This window comes from Muntiacus reevesi, chromosome 7 (genome assembly GCF_963930625.1).
Source record: "Muntiacus reevesi chromosome 7, mMunRee1.1, whole genome shotgun sequence".
Lineage (NCBI taxonomy): Eukaryota > Metazoa > Chordata > Mammalia > Artiodactyla > Cervidae > Muntiacus > Muntiacus reevesi.
In genome coordinates this window covers 72,900,316-72,920,094 of record NC_089255.1, presented here as the reverse complement: position 1 = coordinate 72,920,094, position 19,779 = coordinate 72,900,316, and the positions used below count along the sequence as shown (strand labels likewise).

General features: G+C 38.7%; 1 protein-coding gene across 5 annotated transcripts in view; it reads left to right on the top strand.

Moving 5' to 3' along the window:
- The first annotated feature begins 1,445 nt into the window (after positions 1–1,445).
- WDR89 (WD repeat domain 89) overlaps positions 1,446–19,779 on the top strand; it is a 43,661-nt gene continuing 25,327 nt past the window's right edge. Inside the window, exon 1 of one of the 5 annotated variants that reach the window (XM_065941240.1) lies at positions 1,446–1,545. The gene's annotated coding sequence lies outside the window, so the exon portion shown is untranslated. Of the gene's footprint in view, positions 1,550–19,779 lie in introns of all 5 variants that reach the window. The other 4 variants (XM_065941242.1, XM_065941238.1, XM_065941239.1 and 1 more) reach the window with 4 other exon arrangements.

The following is a 19,779-nucleotide window of genomic DNA, read 5'->3' as shown; positions in this document are numbered from 1 at the left end:
ACAGCATTATTTTCCTATCAACACAGTAGCCAGTTCTGCTTTTCATATCAACACTTGATTTATGTAAACAGATAAAATAGTATATATAACTGTCAAGTTTAAAGCACTTTTCAAATATTGTCGAGTGAACACGAACATGAAAATCAAATACCATTTTGCTGTAAAAGCAAAAAAACCCAAGACTTTTACTATCCACTTTGTATGTTAATAACGAACATCTAGCAGATGGCTTCCCTGGTGGCTCAGTGGTAAAGAATCGGCCTGCAATGCAGGAAACGCGGGTTCGATCCCTGGGTTGGAAAGATGCCCCGGAGGAGAGCACAGTATTCTTGCCTGGAGAATCCCATGGACAGAGGAGCCTGGCGGGTTACAGTCCACAGGGTCGCACAGAGTCAGACACGACTGAAGCAACTAAGCAGCATCAGCAGAGGCACAGTAGTGAAATGTTTTAAATACTAGTATTTATCTTTACATACATTAAGTCCTTCTAGTTTTCCTAAGTGTCCTTTGGCTTTAATACTCCTGATAAGCGAAATGATAAGAAAGACAGCGGAAAACAAGAAAACCACAGTAACTATCAGCGGTTGTTAACATGGAAGAAGTAGCAACAACCACATTCAAAGCTATGGGACACTTGCGCCCAGGACCACAAATCCCAGGATTGCCTGGGGTGGACGCGGAGCTACGTTCAAATTGATAACTTTTTCAGCCAATGACACAGCCAAGTCAAAGACCGCGAAAAGGCCTGATTACTCTGCGTTCCAACACGGAAGTGATTATTTAAAAGTTCTGACTGTATGTGGTGTTCAGGGCCCCATTCGAACTACTAAGTATTTCTCACCCGCAGAAACTTACTGGTCAACGTCCCAGTTGTCTACCCGAGTCTGGCCCGGTGGTAATTCTAGCGTCTAAACTCTGAAAGGAACTCACGTCGCCCTCTGTCAAACGGAAGGACCCAGTCGCCCGAGGAAGAGGCGGAACTCGCTTTCTTCCTGCCCTTTCTTGGACACGCCGCCAGGAGACTTACGCCTTCGTTACAACCAATGAGTCATTAAAACTTCCGCTAACGGAGGGAGGTGGGATGGGAGACCGGGATGGGGAATTCGTGTAACTCTATGGCTGATTCACATCAATGTATGACAAAACCCAATGGAAAAAAAAAAAAAGTTTAAAAAAAATAATAAAAAAATAAAAAATAAAAACTTCCGCTAACGGAACGTACTTCCGTAACGTAAAGGGCGATGTTGCCAGCCCCTATACGGAAGCTGGGTCTACGTCTGCGCAGATGTCTAGCTTTCGTCCAATCCGGAAAGAGGCCAACTCCCGGCGTTTCTTCTCACCTCCCCGCCCCACCTCTGTCCCCTCCCCGGGCAATGGCCCGCCTCTCTACTGTTGACCAATCCTCTGCGGGCTCCTTTGCGCGTTTATCCAATCAGAGAGTTGGAGGGTGGAGTTCCGGTCGTCCGCTCGGCTCCGAGTCTGTGCTCGAGTTCGTTCCCGAGCCAGTCGTGGGCTTCCCGGTCAGGTATATTTTCCAGGTCTGGGGTGGGTAAGGTTCTCCGGATTGGCAGCTATCTTGACGGTCGGCGACAGTGCCAGTTGACTCTAGAAAACCGAAGTCGCTGAGCCTGTAGCTCTAGGGGCAGAGGGAAATTGGGGGAGGCGGTGAGAGGAGGGAGCCACGTGTTGGGACTTCTGGTGCAGTGATCCGAGCCCCTGGGTCATACCCATGCCCTCACTGCTCCGCCGACCTTCTGAGGGTTAGGTTGGTGTCGCCGAAGCCGTCCTGTTTGGGTAAAAACTAGGCGCCTGTTTGTTCAAGGAGGGGTAGCTGGGACCTATTTTTCGCCTACCCGCTCTCCCTCCCCTCACATTCTTTCCTACCAACCTCCTGTGTTGGTTAATTTTCGGGTCAGAAAAGCAGATTCTCCTCTGGGAAGAGACATCCTGGAGTATGTAGTACGAATGTGAGACTAGCTGCTCTGATAAGCTCTTTACGTGTATTATGTCATTTAATCCACACAGCAACACCTTAGAAGGGTGGAGACTCATTTTCCTGCGGAGAAACACATTACTCGTCTACGTGTTCTCTTCAGCTTCTTTCTAACCACTTGCATATGACATTAGGTTTCTGTGCACGTAAAATTAAAATACGGTATTGCTTGTAAAATGTTGGTCTTGTTTTCTTTTCTAACTTGAAGTTATTTTAGAAGTTAATATAACTTCTAGATGTAGATCGGTTGCTGTTGTCGAGGTAAAATAATCTAGTAGAAAGACATCGGAGTAGGAGCCATTTACTAACCTTTAACTGGGCACATCAACCTCTCAGCCGCTGCTTTTTCCACTGCAGAATTGAATTCACTACCAGACGTGACTGCTTCCTAGAGTTGTAAGGATCAAATGAGATAATGAATATAAATTACTGATGTTAGCTACATAGGACTCTTTGTGCTTTTCAATTTCTTTCCCTTGGAAGCTAGACTACCTTTAATATGCAATATATAATATATTTAAGATATTATATACACACACACACACAATGGGTAACATGCAGCCTAGTACCACTTGAGTTGAAATACCTCTTAAGCCTATGCGGCCCACTTAGCTGCTCATCCAGGGCTCAGGATTTTATTCCCTATGAATGCAGAAGTGGTACTTGTCTGGTTTGTATTCTTATCTTACACTGCTGTAGACAGCATAAAGCAAAAATAGTTCAGCTCATTTAACTGCTTTTCTGAGTTCTGATTACTTCTGGAGCCTCTGAGAGGAAGTCCCATTTCTTTGCTTTTTTCAGCTTCTAGTAGCCAGTATTCCTTGACTTGTGGCTCCTGTATTTTAAAAGCACATTTCTGAAATCTGTGTTTCCGTGATCTTATCACCCACTGCCTTCCTCTTAATGGGGCATTTGTGTTTACAAATAGGTCCCACCTAGATCAGTCCGTTCAGTCGCTCATTCATGTCCAACTCTTTGCAACCCCATGGACTGCAGCACACCAGGCTTCCCTGTCCATTACCAACTCCCAAACCTTGCTCAAACTCATGTCCATCGAATCGGTGATGGCATCCAACCATCTCATCCTCTGTCATCCCCTTCTCCCATCTTCATTGTTGCCCAGCATCAAGGTCTTTTCCAAGGAGAAAGTTCTTCACATCAGGTAGCCAAAGTATTGGAGTTTCAGCATCAGTCCTTCCAATGAATATTCAGGACTGATTTCCTTTAGGATTGACTGGTTGGAGCTCCTTGCAGTCCAAGGGACTCTCAAGAGTCTTTGCAACAACACAGTTCACAGTTCAAAAGCGTCAGTTCTTCTGCACTCAGGTTTATAGTCCAACTCTCACATCCATACCTGACTACTGGAAAAACCGTAGCCTTGACTAGACAGACCTTTGTTGGCAAAGTAATGTCTTTGCTTTCTAATGTGCTGTCTAGGTTGGTCATAGCTTTTCTTCCACGGAGCAAGTGTCTTATAATTTCATGGCTGCTGTCACCATCTGCAGTGATTTTGGAGCCCCAGAAAATAAAGTCTCTCACTGTTTCCATTGTTTCCCCAGCTATTTGCCTTGAAGTGATGGGACCGGATGCCATGATCTTAGTTTTTTGAATGTTGAGTTTTAAGCCAACTTACTAACTTTCCTCTTTCTCTTTCATTGAGGCTCTTTAGTTCTTTGCTTTCTGCCATAAGGGTGGTGTCATCTGCATATCTGAGTTTATTGATGTTTCCCCGGGCAATCTTGATTCCAGCTTGTGCTACATCCAGCCCAGCATTTCACATGATATTCTCTGCATAAAAGTACTACTCTGAATATAAGTTAAATAAGCAGAGTGACAATATACAGCCTTGACGTACTCCTTTTCCAGTTTGGAACCAGTCTATGGTTCCATGTCCAGTTCTCACTGTTGCTTCTTGACCTGCATACAGATTTCTCAGGAGGCAGGTCAGGTTGTCTGGTATTCCCATCTCTTTCAGAATTTTCCAGTTTGTTGTGATCTACACAATCAAAGACCTTGGCATAGTCAATAAATCAGAAATAGAGGAAGTTCATGGTTCATGTACGGTTGAAGTCTGAGTTGGAGAATTTTGAGCATTCCTTCACTAGCGTGTGAGATGAGTGCAATTGTGTGGTAGTTTGAGCATTCTTTGGCATTGCCTTTCTTTGAAAACTGACCTTTTCCAGCCCTGTGGCCACTGCTGAGTTTTCCAAATTTGCTGGCATATTGAGTGCAGCACTTTCACAGCATCATCTTTTAGGATTTGAAATAGCTCAACTGGAACTCCATCACCTTTACTAGCTTTGTTCGTAGTGATGCTTCCTAAGGCCCACCTGACTTTGTATTCCAGAATGTCTGGCTCTAGGTGAGTGATCACAATATCGTGGTTATCTGGGTCATGAAGATAGTTTTTGTACAGTTCTTCTGTGTATTCTTGCCACCTCCTAATAGCTTCTGCTTCTGTTAGGTCCATTGCATTTTTGTCCCTTATTATGCCCATCTTTGCATGAAATGTTCCTTTGGTGTCTATAATCATCTTGAAGAGATCTCTAGAATTTCCCATTCTGTTTTTTTCCTCTGTTTCTTTGCACTGATCACTGAGGAAGGTTTTCTTATCTCTCCTTGCCATTCTTTGGAACTCTGCATTCAAATGGGTATATCTTTCCTTTTCTCCTTTGCTTTTCGCTTCTCTTCTTTTCTCAGCTATTCATAAGGCCTTCTCAGACAACCATTTTGCCTTTTTGTGTTTCTTTTTCTTAGGAATGGTCTTGATCACTGCCTCCTGTACAATGTCACGAACCTCCGTCCCTAGTTCTTCAGGTACTTTGTCTATCAGATCTAATCCCTTGAATCTATTTGTCACTTCCACTGTATAATCGTAAGGGATTTGATTTAGTTCATACCTGAATGGTCTAGTGGTTTTCCCTACTTTCTTCAGTTTAAGTCTGAATTTGGCAATAAGGAGTTCATGATCTGAGCCAAAATCAGCTCCGTCTTGTTTTTGCTGACTGCATAGAGCCATCTTTGGCTGCAAAGAATATAATCAATCTGATTTCAGTATTGACTGTCTGGCAATGTCCATGTGTAGAGTCTTCTCTTGTGTTGTTGGAGGAAGGTGTTTGCTATGACCAGTGCATTCTCTTGGCAAAATTCTGTTAGCCTTTGCCCTGCTTCCTTTTGTACTCGAAGGCCAAATTTGCCTGTTATTCCGGGTATCTCTGGACTTCGTACTTTTGCATTCCAGTCCCCTATGATGAAAAGGATATCTTTTTTGGGTGTTAGTTCTAGAAGATCTTATAGGCAGATAATCCACCTAGAGAATCCAGAGTAATCTGTCAATCTCAAGATCCTTAGCTTAATTATAAAATCCCTTTAACTTGTAAGGAAACTTTCATAGGTTCTAGGAATTAGAGAAAGGATGTTCTGGGTGGAGGTGCCTTATTTAGCTTACCACAAAGGGTATAAAGAAGGGTAAAATAGTTTCTATACTAGTGCAGTGTAAAGACTAGTAGGATGTGCTGAGAGAAAAATTATTAAGTGACTTCTGGATTGCTGTGAAAAGACCCTTAGTTACCATAGGTTGGTGCTTCAGCTTTTCCACTGGGGAATAGAAGAGGTAAATGAGTATTCCTGTGATAATGTGTATAGAAAGCCTGAATTAATCCCTTAGAAAAGTGAAATTTCTTGAATTCTAGTCTGTTATAAAAGCTCATGTGAGTGTTGCATTCAGTTTCATAATATTTGTGTTTGATACTGTTTTAAACTGTTGCCGTATCATAACATTGCTATTCTAGGGAGAATAGAGTTTATTTTGTAGCTTTTGATAATAGCCAGTTTACTGTAGTCACAGGTGTGTCCCCTAGTTTAAGAAGCATGACCTCAGAAGATGGAGATGTATTATAAGGAAGTCAGTAAAGACTCAGTCTCATTTCTCCTAAGGCTAGAATATGCGTGAGTCGTCATGGAGAACTGGACTGATAATCCCTCATCGTTAATACCCTCCAGTTCCCCCAGCAAGGAGATGGTAGCTCTGATGACTTCAGTTTTTACTCAGAAGGTAACAATCCGTTGCTCTCCTGTCTGGTTGGATATAATAATTCTCAAGAGACAGAATCTGATGAGTGTGTTACCATCCAAGTATAGATATATTGGAATAAGATAGTATATGAAAGAACTCAGGTCCAAGTAGTCATTCGGTATTCAAGAACTCAGTTCAGTTCAGTTTAGTTGCTCAGTTGTGGACCCCAGGGACTGTAGCACACCAGACTTCCCTGTCCATCACCAACACCCATTCCCTTCTTCAGGGGATCTTCCTGACCCAGGGATCGAAACTTGGTTTCCTTCCTTCCAGGCAGATTCATTACCGTCTGAGCCACCAGGGAAGCCCAAGTCCTTTTTAAGCTGGCTGCCTTCCTGTGCCATCATCAGATCCATAGGAAGAATCTCACATCCTTTGCCCTGAAAATAACAATGCATTGCAGTACAGCGATTTATCCTTGTTCTGTTTGAGCAGGTATCCCGCCACAGTCTCTTGGATCTTTCTAGGATGGCTCTTGTATCAACAGTTAGCAGGGTACCAGATCAAGGTCTGAGCTACTCTCATAAAAGTGGGCATGAAGAAAAAATTCCTCAGTATTTTTCCACAAATAACTTACTCCAAAACATTATTTTTCAGCTTCTTCTGTGCTTTTATTACTTAAAATGTGTGTCATGCTACTGATTACAAAATTAGTTTTAGGCTACCTTCTTAGCAAGTCCAGTGTGAGTGGTCTGCTTCCTGACTTAGGACTGTGAGGATATAGTACACAGTTTTAGACTCTAATATATTTTTGTACACTTAAGGTGCAGTTTGTTGGGTATTTTCTTGGTAATTAATTTTTAACTGATTATTTAAAAAAATCTCCCAGTAGTTTAAATTTTTTTTTTTTTTTCAGTGGGTTTTGTCATACATTGATATGAATCAGCCATAGAGTTACACGTATTCCCCATCCCGGTCCCCCATCCCACCTCCCTCTCCACCCGATTCCTCTGGGTCTTCCCAGCCCACCAGGCCCGAGCACTTGACTCATGCCTCCCACCTGGGCTGGTGGTCTGTTTCACCACAGATAATATACATGCTGTTCTTTCGAAACATCCCACCCTCACCTTCTCCCACAGAGTTCAAAAGTCTGTTCTGTACTTCTGCGTCTCTTCTTCTGCCCTGCATATAGGGCCATCGTTACCATCTTTCTAAATTCCGTATATATGTGTTAGTATACTGAAATGTTCTTTATCTTTCTGGCTTACATCACTCTGTATAATGGGTTCCAGTTTCATCCATCTCATTAGAACTGATTCAAATGAATTCTTTTTAACGGCTGAGTAATATTCCATGGTGTATATGTACCATAGCTTCCTTATCCATTCATCTGCTGATGGGCATCTAGGTTGCTTCCATGTCCTGGCTATTATAAACAGTGCTGCGATGAACATTGGGGTGCACGTGTCTCTTTTAGATCTGGATTCCTCAGTGTGTATGCCCAGAAGTGGTATTGCTGGGTCATATGGTAGTTCTATTTCCAGTTTTTTAAGAAATCTCCACACTGTTTTCCATAGTGGCTGTACTAGTTTGCATTCCCACCAACAGTGTAAGAGGGTTCCCTTTTCTCCACACCCTCTCCAGTATTTATTGCTTGTAGACTTTTGGATAGCAGCCATCCTGACTGGCGTGTAATGGTACCTCATTGTGGTTTTGATTTGCATTTCTCTGATAATGAGTGATGTTGAGCATCTTTTCATGTGTTTGTTAGCCATCTGTATGTCTTCTTTGGAGAAATGTCTGTTTAGATCTTTGACCCATTTTTTGATTGGGTCATTTATTTTTCTGGAATTGAGCTTCAGGAGTTGCTTGTATATTTTTGAGATTAATCCTTTGTCTGTTTCCTCATTTGCTATTATTTTCTCCCAATCTGAGGGCTGTCTTTTCACCTTATGTATAGTTTCCTTTGTAGTGCAGAAGCTTTTAATTTTCATTAGGTCCCATTTGTTTATTTTTGCTTTTATTTCCAATATTCTGGGAGGTGGGTCATAGAAGATCTTGCTGTGATTTATGTCGGAGAGTGTTTTGCCTATGTTCTCTTCTAGGAGCTTTATAGTTTCTGGTCTTACATTTAGATCTTTAATCCATTTTGAGTTTATTTTTGTGTATGGTGTTAGAAAGTGTTCTAGTTTCATTCTTTTACAAGTGGTTGACCAGTTTTCCCAGCACCACTTGTTAAAGAGATTGTCTTTTTTCCGTTGTATATCCCCGCCTCCTTTGTCAAAGATAAGGTGTCCATAGGTTCGTGGATTTATCTCTGGGCTTTCTATTCTGTTCCATTGATCTATATTTCTGTCTTTGTGCCAGTACCATACTGTCTTGATGACAGTGGCTTTGTAGTAGAGTCTGAAGTCAGGCAGGTTGATTCCTCCAGTTCCATTCTTCTTTCTCAAGATTACTTTGGCTATTCGAGGTTTTTTGTATTTCCACACAAATTGTGAAATTATTTGTTCTAGTTCTGTGAAAAATACCGTTGGTAGCTTGATAGGGATTGCATTGAATCTATAGATTGCTTTGGGTAGAATAGCCATTTTGACAATATTGATTCTTCCAATCCATGAACACGGTATGTTTCTCCATCTGTTTGTGTCCTGTTTGATTTCTTTCATCAGTGTTTTATAGTTTTCTGTGTATAGGTCTTTTGTTTCTTTAGGTAGATATACTCCTAAGTATTTTATTCTTTTTGTTGCAATGGTGAATGGTATTGTTTCCTTAATTTCTCTTTCTGTTTTTTCATTGTTAGTATATAGGAATGCAAGGGATTTCTGTGTGTTAATTTTATATCCTGCAACTTTACTATATTCATTGATTAGCTCTAGTAATTTTCTGGAAGAGTCTTTAGGGTTTTCTATGTAGAGGATCATGTCATCTGCAAACAGCGAGAGTTTCACTTCTTCTTTTCCTACCTGGATTCCTTTTACGTCTTTTTCTGCTCTGATTGCTGTGGCCAAAACTTCCAACACTATGTTGAATAGTAGTGGTGAGAGTGGGCATCCTTATCTTGTTCCTGATTTCAGAGGAAATGCTTTCAATTTTTCACCATTGAGGGTGATGCTTGCTGTGGGTTTGTCATATATATAGTATATATATGTATATATATATAGTATATACATATATATGTATATATGTATGTATACATAGTATATATACATACATATATACATATATATACATACATACATATATATACATATATGTATATAATATATATACATATATATATAATTAATTTTTAACTGATTATTTTAAAAAATTTCCCAGTAGTTTGAATTTAAAAAAAACTTCAAACCTAAGGTATTTCACTTGGGAGAAGGAAATGGCAACCCACTCCAGTATTCTTACCTAGAGAATTCCGTGGACAGAGGAGCCTGGAGGGCTGCTGTCCATAGGGTCGCCACAGAGTCAGACATGACTGATGTGACTTAGCATGCTTGCAAGGTATTTCACTTACTAAATGTTTCTCTTTGGCTCACTAGTCTTCTCTGTTTCTTTGCCCTGTAGTAATTCATATGAAATAAATATAGAGGAATGAATATTTTTGAAACTGTCTTTGAAACTGATTATCTCTGGGAACCTAACATTTAAGTGATTGAGATGAATGATAGAAGTGGTTGTTTTTTTTTTTTTTGAATCCTAGGAAATAGTATTACTGTAGTTACATTATTTCACATTTATGCATTTTAAATTGGATTTGTTTATCTTTATTTTATTTATTTTTTATTTTGTGGCCATGCCACGCAGCATATGAATCTTAGTTCCCCTGCAATAGAAGCGTAGAGTCTTAACCACTAGGTCACCAGGGAAGTCCTTACTTAGCTTTAAATGCAGATTTCTCTTGGGTTCCAAGTTTATTTTAGCTGAATTAACTAGTTCATCATTTCAGTTAAATAACTTGTACATCATACAATAATGAGATTTTTAGCAAATAGACCATAAAACTTCATTATGTTTTCTGCTGTACATTTTCCAAATTTTCTTGGCTATAAAGCAACTTGAAAAGTATAAAGCTTAAAATTTTGGCAGCATAATGTGATAAAAGAAACACTTGGAGTCAGATTTATCTAGACCATGTTAAATATTTAACTTCTCTGAGCTTCAGTTTACTTATTAAAATAAGGATAATAGTATTTGTCCTATTTCAGGGTTGTGAGAAATAGATGAAATGACAAATACTATAGTCCTTAGAAAAATGTGGTTCTTACATAAAATAGGTTATATAAAGTATCGGTAGTGCCTTAAAAGAGTTCAAATATAACACTAATTCTATTGTGAACTCCACTAGTTCATGTGATTTTTGAAATTTTGCTATTTCATAAGTTGACTGGATCAAAATACAATAAAAGTGCTGTCTGTCAAGTCTTTTAAGTTAATATTAGTGTTAGTTAATATTTGTCTCCAAACTATTGCGTTGCTAACAATAGAATTTCGTAGGAAAATTAAAAGAAACCTCTGTGCCATTATAGTTAAAATTATTTCCCTGGTAGTGTAGATTAGTTTCTCATATCAGTTAATATGTTTCTTTTACATGGTCCTTTGTATTGGTATATATACTGAGGTAAGTGATGGCGCCATTCTCTCGGTGGACGTTCATTCTGATCATTATTACATTTTATTGGCTTTTTTTAAAAAGTGTTTCCCTGTTTCTTTTCTATTATTATTACTTAATTGGAGGAAAATTGCTTTACAATGTTGTGTTGCTTTCTGCCGTGCAACAATGCAATTTAGCCACAGTTATATATATATATATATCACCTTCTTCTTGAGCCTCCCTCCCACCCTCCCCCATCCCACCTCTCTAGGTCATCACAGAGAGGCACGCTGGGCTCCCTGTATTACATAGCAACTTCTCACCAGCTACCTGTTTTACATATGGTAGTGTATATATATTGATGTTACATTCTCCATTCATCCCACCTTCTCCTTCCCACACTGTGTCCACAAAGTCCATTCTCTATATCTGCATCACCATTCCTTCACTGCAAATAGGTTCATCAATACCATTTTTCTAGATTCTTTGTATATGAGTTAATATGCGATATTTGTTTTTCTCTTTCTGACTTAATTTACTTTGTATAACAAGCTGTAGGTTCATCCCCCTCACTAAAACTGGCTCACATGTGTTCCTTTATGGCTGAATGATATTCTATTGTACATATGTACCACAACTTCTTTATCCATTCACCCTTTGATGAACATCTAGTTTGCTTCCATGTCCTAGCTATTGTAAACAGTGCTGCCATGAACGTTAGGGTACATGTGTTTTTTTCAATTATGATTTTCTCAGGGTATATGCCCAGTAGTGGGATCAGTGGGTCATAAGGTGGTCTGGGGCTTCTCAGGTGATGCAGTTGTTAAAGAATCCACCTTCAATGCAGGAGACTCAAGAGACTCTTTTCTGGGCAGGAAAGATCCTCTAGAGAAGGAAGTGAGAACCTACTCCAGTATTCTTTCCTGGAAAATTCCATGGACAGAGGAGGCTGGCGGGCTGCAGTTGATGGGGTTGCGTAGCATTGGACACAACTGAGCACGTATGCACATGTGTAGTTCTGTTCCTAGATTTTTAAGGAATCTCCATACTGTTCTTCATAGTGACTGTGTCGATTTACATTCCTACCAACAGTGTAAGAGAGTTTCCTTTTCTCCAGCATTTATTGTTTGTAGATTTTTTGATGATGGTCATTCTGACTGGTGTGAGGTAATACCTCATTGTAGTTTTGATTTGCATTTCTCTAATAGTGATGTTGAATATCTTTTCATGTTTTATTGGCCATCTGTATGTCTCTTTGGAGAAATGTCTCTGTCGGTCTTCTGCTCATTTTTTGATTGGGCTGTTTGTTTTTCTGATATTGAGCTGTATGAGCTGCTTATGTGTTTTGGAAATTAATCCTTTGTCAGCTGATTCACTTGTAATTATTTTCTCCCATTCTGAGGGTTGTCTTTTAATCTTGCTTATTGTTTCCTTTGCTGTGCAAAAGCTTTCAAGTTTAATTAGAATTCATTTGTTTATTTTTATTTCCATTTTTGTAGTTCAGTTCAGTACAGTCACTCAGTCGTGTCCAACTCTTTGCGACCCCATGGACTGCAGCACTCCAGGCCTCCCGGTCCATCACCAACTCCCAGAGTCTACCCAAACCCATGTCCATTGAGTCGGTGATGCCATCCAACCCTCTCATCCTCTGTCGTCCCCTTCTCCTCCTGCCCTCAATCTTTCCCAGCATCAGGGTCTTTTCAAATGAGTCAGCCCTTTGCATCAGGTGGCCAAAGTATTCGAGTTTCAGCTTCAACATCTGTCCCTCCAGTGAACACCCAGGACTGATCTCCTTTAGGATGAACTGGTTGGATCTCCTTGCAGTCCTAGGGACTCTCGAGGGTCTTCTCCAACACCACAGCTCAAAAGCATCAATTCTTTGGTGCTCAGTTTTCTTTATATAGTCCAATTCTCACATCCATACATGACCACTGGAAAAACCATAGCCTTGACTAGATGGACCTTTGTTGGCAAAGTAATGTCTCTGCTTTTTAATATGCTGTCTAGGTTGGTCATAACTTTCCTTCCTAGGAGTAATTGTCTTTTAATTTCAAGGCTGCAGTCACCATCTGCAGTGATTTTGGAGCCCAGAAAAATAAAGTCAGCCACTGGTTGCATTGTTTCCCCATCTGTTTGCCATGAAGTGATGGGACTGGATGCCAAGATCTTAGTTTTCTGATTGTTGAGCTTTAAGCCAACTTTTTCACTCTCCTCTTTCACCTTCATCAAGAGGCTCTTTAGTTCTTCTTCACTTTCAGCCATAAGGGTGGTGTTATCTGCATATCTGAGGTTATTGATATTTCTCCCAGCAATCTTGATTCCAGCTTGTGCTTCTTCCAGCCCAGCGTTTCTTATGATGTACTCTGCATATAAGTTAATAAAGCAGGGTGACAATATACAGCCTAGATGTACTCCTTTTCCTATTTGCAGCCAGTCTGTTGTTCCATGTCCAGTTCTAGCTGTTGCTTCTTGACCTGCATACAGGTTTCTCAAGAGGCAGGTCAGGTGGTCTGGTATTCACATCTCTTTCAGAATTTTCCAGTTTATTGTGATCCACACAGTCAAAGGCTTTGGCATAGTCAATAAAGCAGAATTATTGTAGAAGGTGGGTCAAAGAGTATCTTGCTGTGATTTATGTCAAAGAGTGTACTGCCTATGTTATTCTCTAAGAGCTTTATTGTTTCTGATTTTACATTTAAGTCTAATCCATTTTGAGTTTATTTTTGTGTATGGTGTTTGGAAGTGTTCTAGTTTCATTCTTTTACATGTAGTTGTCCAGTTTTCCTAGGACCACTTATTGAAGAGGCTATCTTTTCTCCGTTGTATATTCTTGCCTCCTTTGTCAAAGACAAGGTGCCTATAGGTGTGTGGGTTTATCTCTGGGCTTTCTATCTTGTTCCATTGGTCTATATTTGGGTCTATATTTCTGTTTTTGTCCCAGTACCATACTGTCTTGATGACTATAGCTTTATAATATAGTCTGAAGTCAGGAAGTTTGATTCCTCCAGCTCCATTTTTCTTTCTCAAGATTTCTTTGGCTATTTGGGGTGTTTTGTGTTTCCGTACAAATTGTGAAATTATTTATTCTAGTTCTGTGAAAAATTCCATTGGTAGTTTGACAGGGATTGTATTGAATCTGTAGGTTGCTTTTGAGTAGTATAGTCATTTTGACAATATTGATTCTTCCAATCCAAGAACATGATATATCTCTCTATCTGTGTCATTTTTTATTTCTTTCAACACTGTCTTATAGTTTTCTGCATACAGGTCTTTTGTCTTTTTGGGTCGGTTTATTCCTAAGTATTCTTTTTGTTGCACTGGTGAATGGGATTGTTTCCTAATTTCTCTTTCTGATTTTTCATTGTTAGTGTATAGGAATGTAAGGGACTTCTGTGTATTAATTTTATATCCTGTGACTTTACTGTATTCATTGATTAGCTCTAGTAATTTTCTGGTGTCATCTTTAGGGTTTTTTACGTATAGTATCATGTCATCTGCAAATATCACCATTTCTTAAGTTTCAGCAGAGCTAGTGAGGTTAAGAGCACAGATTCTTAAACCAAACTACCTGAGTTGAATACTGGCTCCAATTATAAGTTCTTTGTAGGCTGTTAGGAGAGTTAAATGAATAAATATTTGTGAAGTGCTTGATGCTTGAAACAGGGCCTGACACACACTATTTTCTTTTTTTTAATTGGAGGCTAATTACTTTACAGTATTGTAGTGGTTTTGCCATACATTGACATGAATCAGCCTTGGATTTATGTGTGTTCCCCATCCTGAACACCCCCCTCCCACCTCCCTCCCCATCCCATCCCTCTGGGTCATCCCAGTGCACCAGCCCTGAGCACCCTGTCTCATGCATCCAACCTGGACTGGCGATCTGTTTCACATATGATAATATACATGTTTCAGTGCTATCCTCTCAAATCATCCCACCTTCACCTTCTCCCACAGAGTCCAAAAGACTGTTCTATACTTCTGTGTCTCTTTTGCTGTCTCGCATATAGGGTTATCATTACCATCTTTCTAAATTCCATATATATGCATTAGTGTACGGTTTTGGCTGACACACACTATTAAGTAAATTCCTTCCTTGATAATTTTATTCATATATCATTCATCAAGTATTAATGTGAAATAATAGCAAGAAGAGAAGAAGCTCTAGATGATGGCTTATATTTTAAATTATATCTTGTACCTGACATTTTTTTTTTTCTGACATTATTTTAAATCTTTCTTTAAGCCTGTAAATACTTGGAAATGTGCACATCTAGGCATCTAAAATTGGCACTGCATTTCACATCATTGATATTACCACTGTCTTTTTAAAAACTTCCTTAATATGAAGACTTTCCACATACATATGCTTTAAATATTTTAACTATATGTCACTTTGTTATATGAATTCATTTTTGTTAGTGCCACTGAGAATTATAATAGCACCACTTTATATTAGACTGTTTATTTTTAGTTTGGCTATGCTGGGTCTTCATTGCAGCATGCAAGATCTTTTAGTTGCAGCATGTGGGATCCAGTTCCCTGACCAGGAATTGAATCCGGGCCCCCTGCATTGGGAGCACAGTCTTAGCCACTGGACTACCAGGGAAATCCTGAATGGCCATTTTAGAATGCTTTGTGAAATATGTTCTTTATATCATTTGGGAGGTAGTATAAGGATGTATTTAAGACTGTGGACTCTGAAGCCAGATTTGAGTTCCAGTCCCTGTTCTACATTTGTGAGCTGAGTGACCTTTGGCATGTCACCTACCCTTTCAAACTTTACTTCCTAATTATAAAATAGGGAAAGTAAGTGTATCTACATTGTAGGGTTGTCTGGGAGGTTAAATGAGATATTCATATAAGACATTTAGAACAGTGCCTGGATTATAGCATAAGTTCAGTCCATCCTTAGTTACAGTGTTAATGTCACTGATGTATACAGAAGAATCAGTAAACACAGTAAGTAGAAACGTGAGGAAACTAAGATTCAGACCGAATCTGTGATTTACTGAGGGTCACATGCAAAAACGGAAAAAGTAAGGCCCCCTCACTTCTAGTGCAGATGTTTTCTCATGAAAAGAGTGTCTCCTTTTCTACCATTAACACCTTTTAGCTCACTCATAATGACTAGGTACATCCCAGGGACATGTTCCTTCATTTCCCTTGTGTTTGCAACTTTTGGCTGCTTGTTAGAGTATTTTTATCTTGGTTCTAATTCTGTCAGAGTGCTCTTTCTTCATGAATCCTTCGGTCCTGCAGCATGCATGACAGGCATCTATTTTCAAGAAAGGAGAATAGATATTGATAGTAAATTTTTCATAGTGGTTAGTTTATTTTAAAACATTTGACTTCATTAACCTATGGTTAATTTGTATTTCGTGTAGCCCTGAATTATTTTTGCAGAGCTATTTTATTCTTTCTAAACTTACCCTCCCCCACCCTGCCCTGCAATTGTAAAGTCAAACTGAAGTTATTTCTTAGGAACTAAGAAAGGAGCTTGAAAATCACACAAATACCCTGAGCCATTCTAAAAATAGGAAGGATGCAATTTGTGAATCATCAGTTTATTTTTGAAAATTTTGAAAGATTATAATTTGGATGTATTTTTTTGGCATCAAAAACATGTTTATATCATATGAACAAAGCAAGTAGTATTTAGTGCTTTATACTGGAATTTTGAATTTTTTTTGATCCTGTAACATGTTTTGTGAAAGAAGAGTTGCATTTTGAACATGTTTGCTCCGAATTTAGGTATGTAGGACTAGTTATTAAATTACATTCAAATCGTCAGGTGTTTGTTTGCTATATACTTTCTGCATGTGGGGTGATGTTCCTAAATCCCAGCCCATTCTTCAGTTGTGCTTTTATGGTGCTTTCTAGGAGGTCGAGTGAATCAATCTTCTCAAAACTGTGGTTATGGGTTGTTGTTGTTGGTTTTAATCAATATTGATAAGATTATTGCTATTTAATTTCTCTAGAAAGGGGATAGCTGCTTCTAAAGGTTGGTCTGTGTGTGTTTCCTGTCTTTGGCTGTCATTGTTTTACATCTGTGGGTAGTTCTTATCTTTGCCACCTTGTCTGCCTCTCTTGAGTGTGTTTCGTATGTGTTTGTATTTTTACACTCCTCTTATGGGAGGTAGGATTTCCTGAGGCATGCTGTGGAGTTAGTCTCCAGCTGGTAGAAGATTGATATTAGAGAACTGAAAAATATAGTTCCTGTCCTTAAGAAATTTGTACTTTACACTGGGGAGAGAAACAAATATAAATATATAACACATACAACTAGGGATAAATAACGTTTTAGTATGTTTACCATGTGATTGCTAAATGAGTAACAGTTGGTATTTTGGCATTCAGAGTAAGTAGAAACACTTTAGGTTGAGTTAAGAAGGATTTTGTAGTACTGGTGAACTTTTAGCTAGATCTTAAAGCATGGGTATTATCTAGATAACTCAAGAAAATGATGTCGGATTCTTGGGAAGAGTAGCAACTCTTTTATCAGCTGTATTGTGGAGAAAATATTTTGCCTATTAAAATATTGTTGAGTCTAGGGATGCTATAAAATACATTGTGTAATTCACATGTTCAAATGTCTGCATGTGAAACAATAGAATGCATGTCATTTTTATGAAAATTATTTAGTTTTATGAACTTAAGAAATGTTCGTGAAATCATATACTTGCTTTTATTTCTGATATACTGAATGTCAATATTTTTTACAAGATGAAGTTGGCATCTAAGGATGAAACTCTTACATGCTGTTTCTCTTGTGAGAAGTAAGAAATTTTCCCATTCTTGCCATCTTTGTTCAGGAGTCAGTTAGCTGTTGAATCAAGTGTTTCCTGTCAAGCTCCATATCAGACACAGAGAAAGTTATTATAGTTGCAGACTAGAGGTAATGGAAAACAGGAAGACAGTGGCAGGATAAACAGTGAGGAGGTGGATGTGAAGGGCGATTTTCAAGGTAGGCTTTATTAGCTAGTGGAATCTTGTCCTTGGCCTCCCTTTAATCAAATGTATTTCTGAGATTTTGAGTCTTGGTGACTGAGAAGACTGTGCATTTAACAGAGATGAAGAATATATGTTTGAGTTACATTTTCAGTATATTTAATTTCAAGTTTTAGCAGCATGTTCAGGGGTAGAGGTCTAGGCACATTAGAAAAACAGGATTAGAATTCTGAAGAGAGATCGGTGTTGAGGATAAAAGCTAGGAGTTCACATAGAGGTAGTAATTTATATTGCCAGGGGAAGAGAGGAAAAGAACAACTAAGAAAGTCTTAGTTGTCCTGGGAACAGTTTAACTTTCTTCTGTTTAGAGACTTTGTAGTTAAGTCCTGAATGATGTTTTTTATCATTCTCTAATTTTTGCACCTGTTGCTTAATGGCTCTAGTCATTGGTGCCAATAACAAAGTAGGCAAGTATTAAAAAAAGAATTTGATAGTTTAAGTCCAAGCTAAATGTTTTCATGTTTAGTAAAGTTAAAATTGACAATACATTATTTTTAGTCCTTTTTATCCTTCACATCACATCTATATAGTAAGTGTAGATTTTTTTTCTCTTAATATCCGGCTTTTGCAGGATGGTTAAGAATTACGCCTTTTGTTGGTTATTTCTCTGATATCAGGATCTTTCACTGTGTTCAGAGGAAAGGAAATGAGTTTAGAACTTAACTACGTTCTTATCTTCCTGTGATATGGCACAGAGTGATTAAGAGCACTGGTCTGTCCTATTGAATCTTTACACAAACATAAAACTATAAATATTTATGTTTAAGGGTTTTTACCACTCTTTTGATTTCTATTTCAACAGATCTCTTTTGGCTATTCGCCTAATTTAGAGTAATAAATAGTGAACCTAGACTTTGAAATATAAAAGATGTCTTTAACTATCAATTTATAAACATTTATAAAATATAACATTTTGTATGAGAGATATGGTGACATGATTATAGGCTCTCCAGTATCAGGAAGTCTCATTCTGGCTTAATCTTATTTTAAGTACTGAATAACACTGGAAATTAAAAGAATGCTAAGGTATTCTTCCCACAGTATGTATATTCAATTTGATGTTAGTTGTCATGGTTAATCATGGGCTTCCCAGGTGCTGCTAGTGGTAAAGAACCCACCTGCCAATGCAGGAGACAAGAGACACAGGTTCTATCCCTGAATCTGGAAGATCCCCTGGAGGAGGGCAATGACAACCCACTCCAGTATTCTTGCCTATAGAATCCCATAGACAAAGGAGCCTGGCAAGCTATGGTCCATTGAGTCACAAAGAGTCAGACACAGCTGAACTGACTTAGCATGAACACATTGTTAACAGCATGGGGGTGTGTGTGTGTGTGTTTGTGTATGTGTGTAAAATCTAATAAGTTATTCTGCAAGTTTATCATTTGATGCTTGCATTTCTTTGAAATTTTCTATACTGACACTAGTCTTACGGGCCAGCCATCATTTTGATCACTTAATATGTAGTAGTTAATTTGTATCTTATAACAATCCTAATAGGTTGTCTTATAACAACCCTATTAGGTTGGAACTGTTAACCCCTGTTTAAAGAATAGAAGCTAAAACACATAGCTAGGGAAGCCAGAATTTGAACCTTGACAGTCTGGCAGTATACTCATCCTCTTAAGTATTGTACAGTATCTATTTCTCTAAGTCTCAGTTTCCTCACCTCAAGGGCAGTAATAAAAAGATTGTTTTTTAGGGTTACTGATTGGTAGGACTAAATAAAGCAATGCTTGTGAAGAGACTGATTGAGGATCCTAGATATTAATGATAAGTTAATACTTATTTGGCTACTTTTTGGGGTCCTTCTGTTTCTTTTTTCTTTGTCTCCTTTATAGTTTTTGTTTTTCCTCTGCCCATTTCTTTTAACTGGTGTTTCAAGGTTCCATTCTTGACCTGCTGTTGTTCTGTATCATTCCCCTTCAGGAGGTTCATCCACTTTCCCAGTTTTTAACCACTGCCTACTTCCTATAGGTCAATGATCCAATTCTGTACTTTCCTCCTGAGTTGTAAGCTGATGTATCCAAATGTCTGCTGTACACCCTCCTTTGCCTACCCCAACATGTCCCTCCAGCTTGGTGTGGATAAAACTACAAAAGGTTTTAATTGGAATTGAAACTAAAGGATACAAAATGGAGAAGCTCACACTTTAGCTCTCAGAACAGTGAG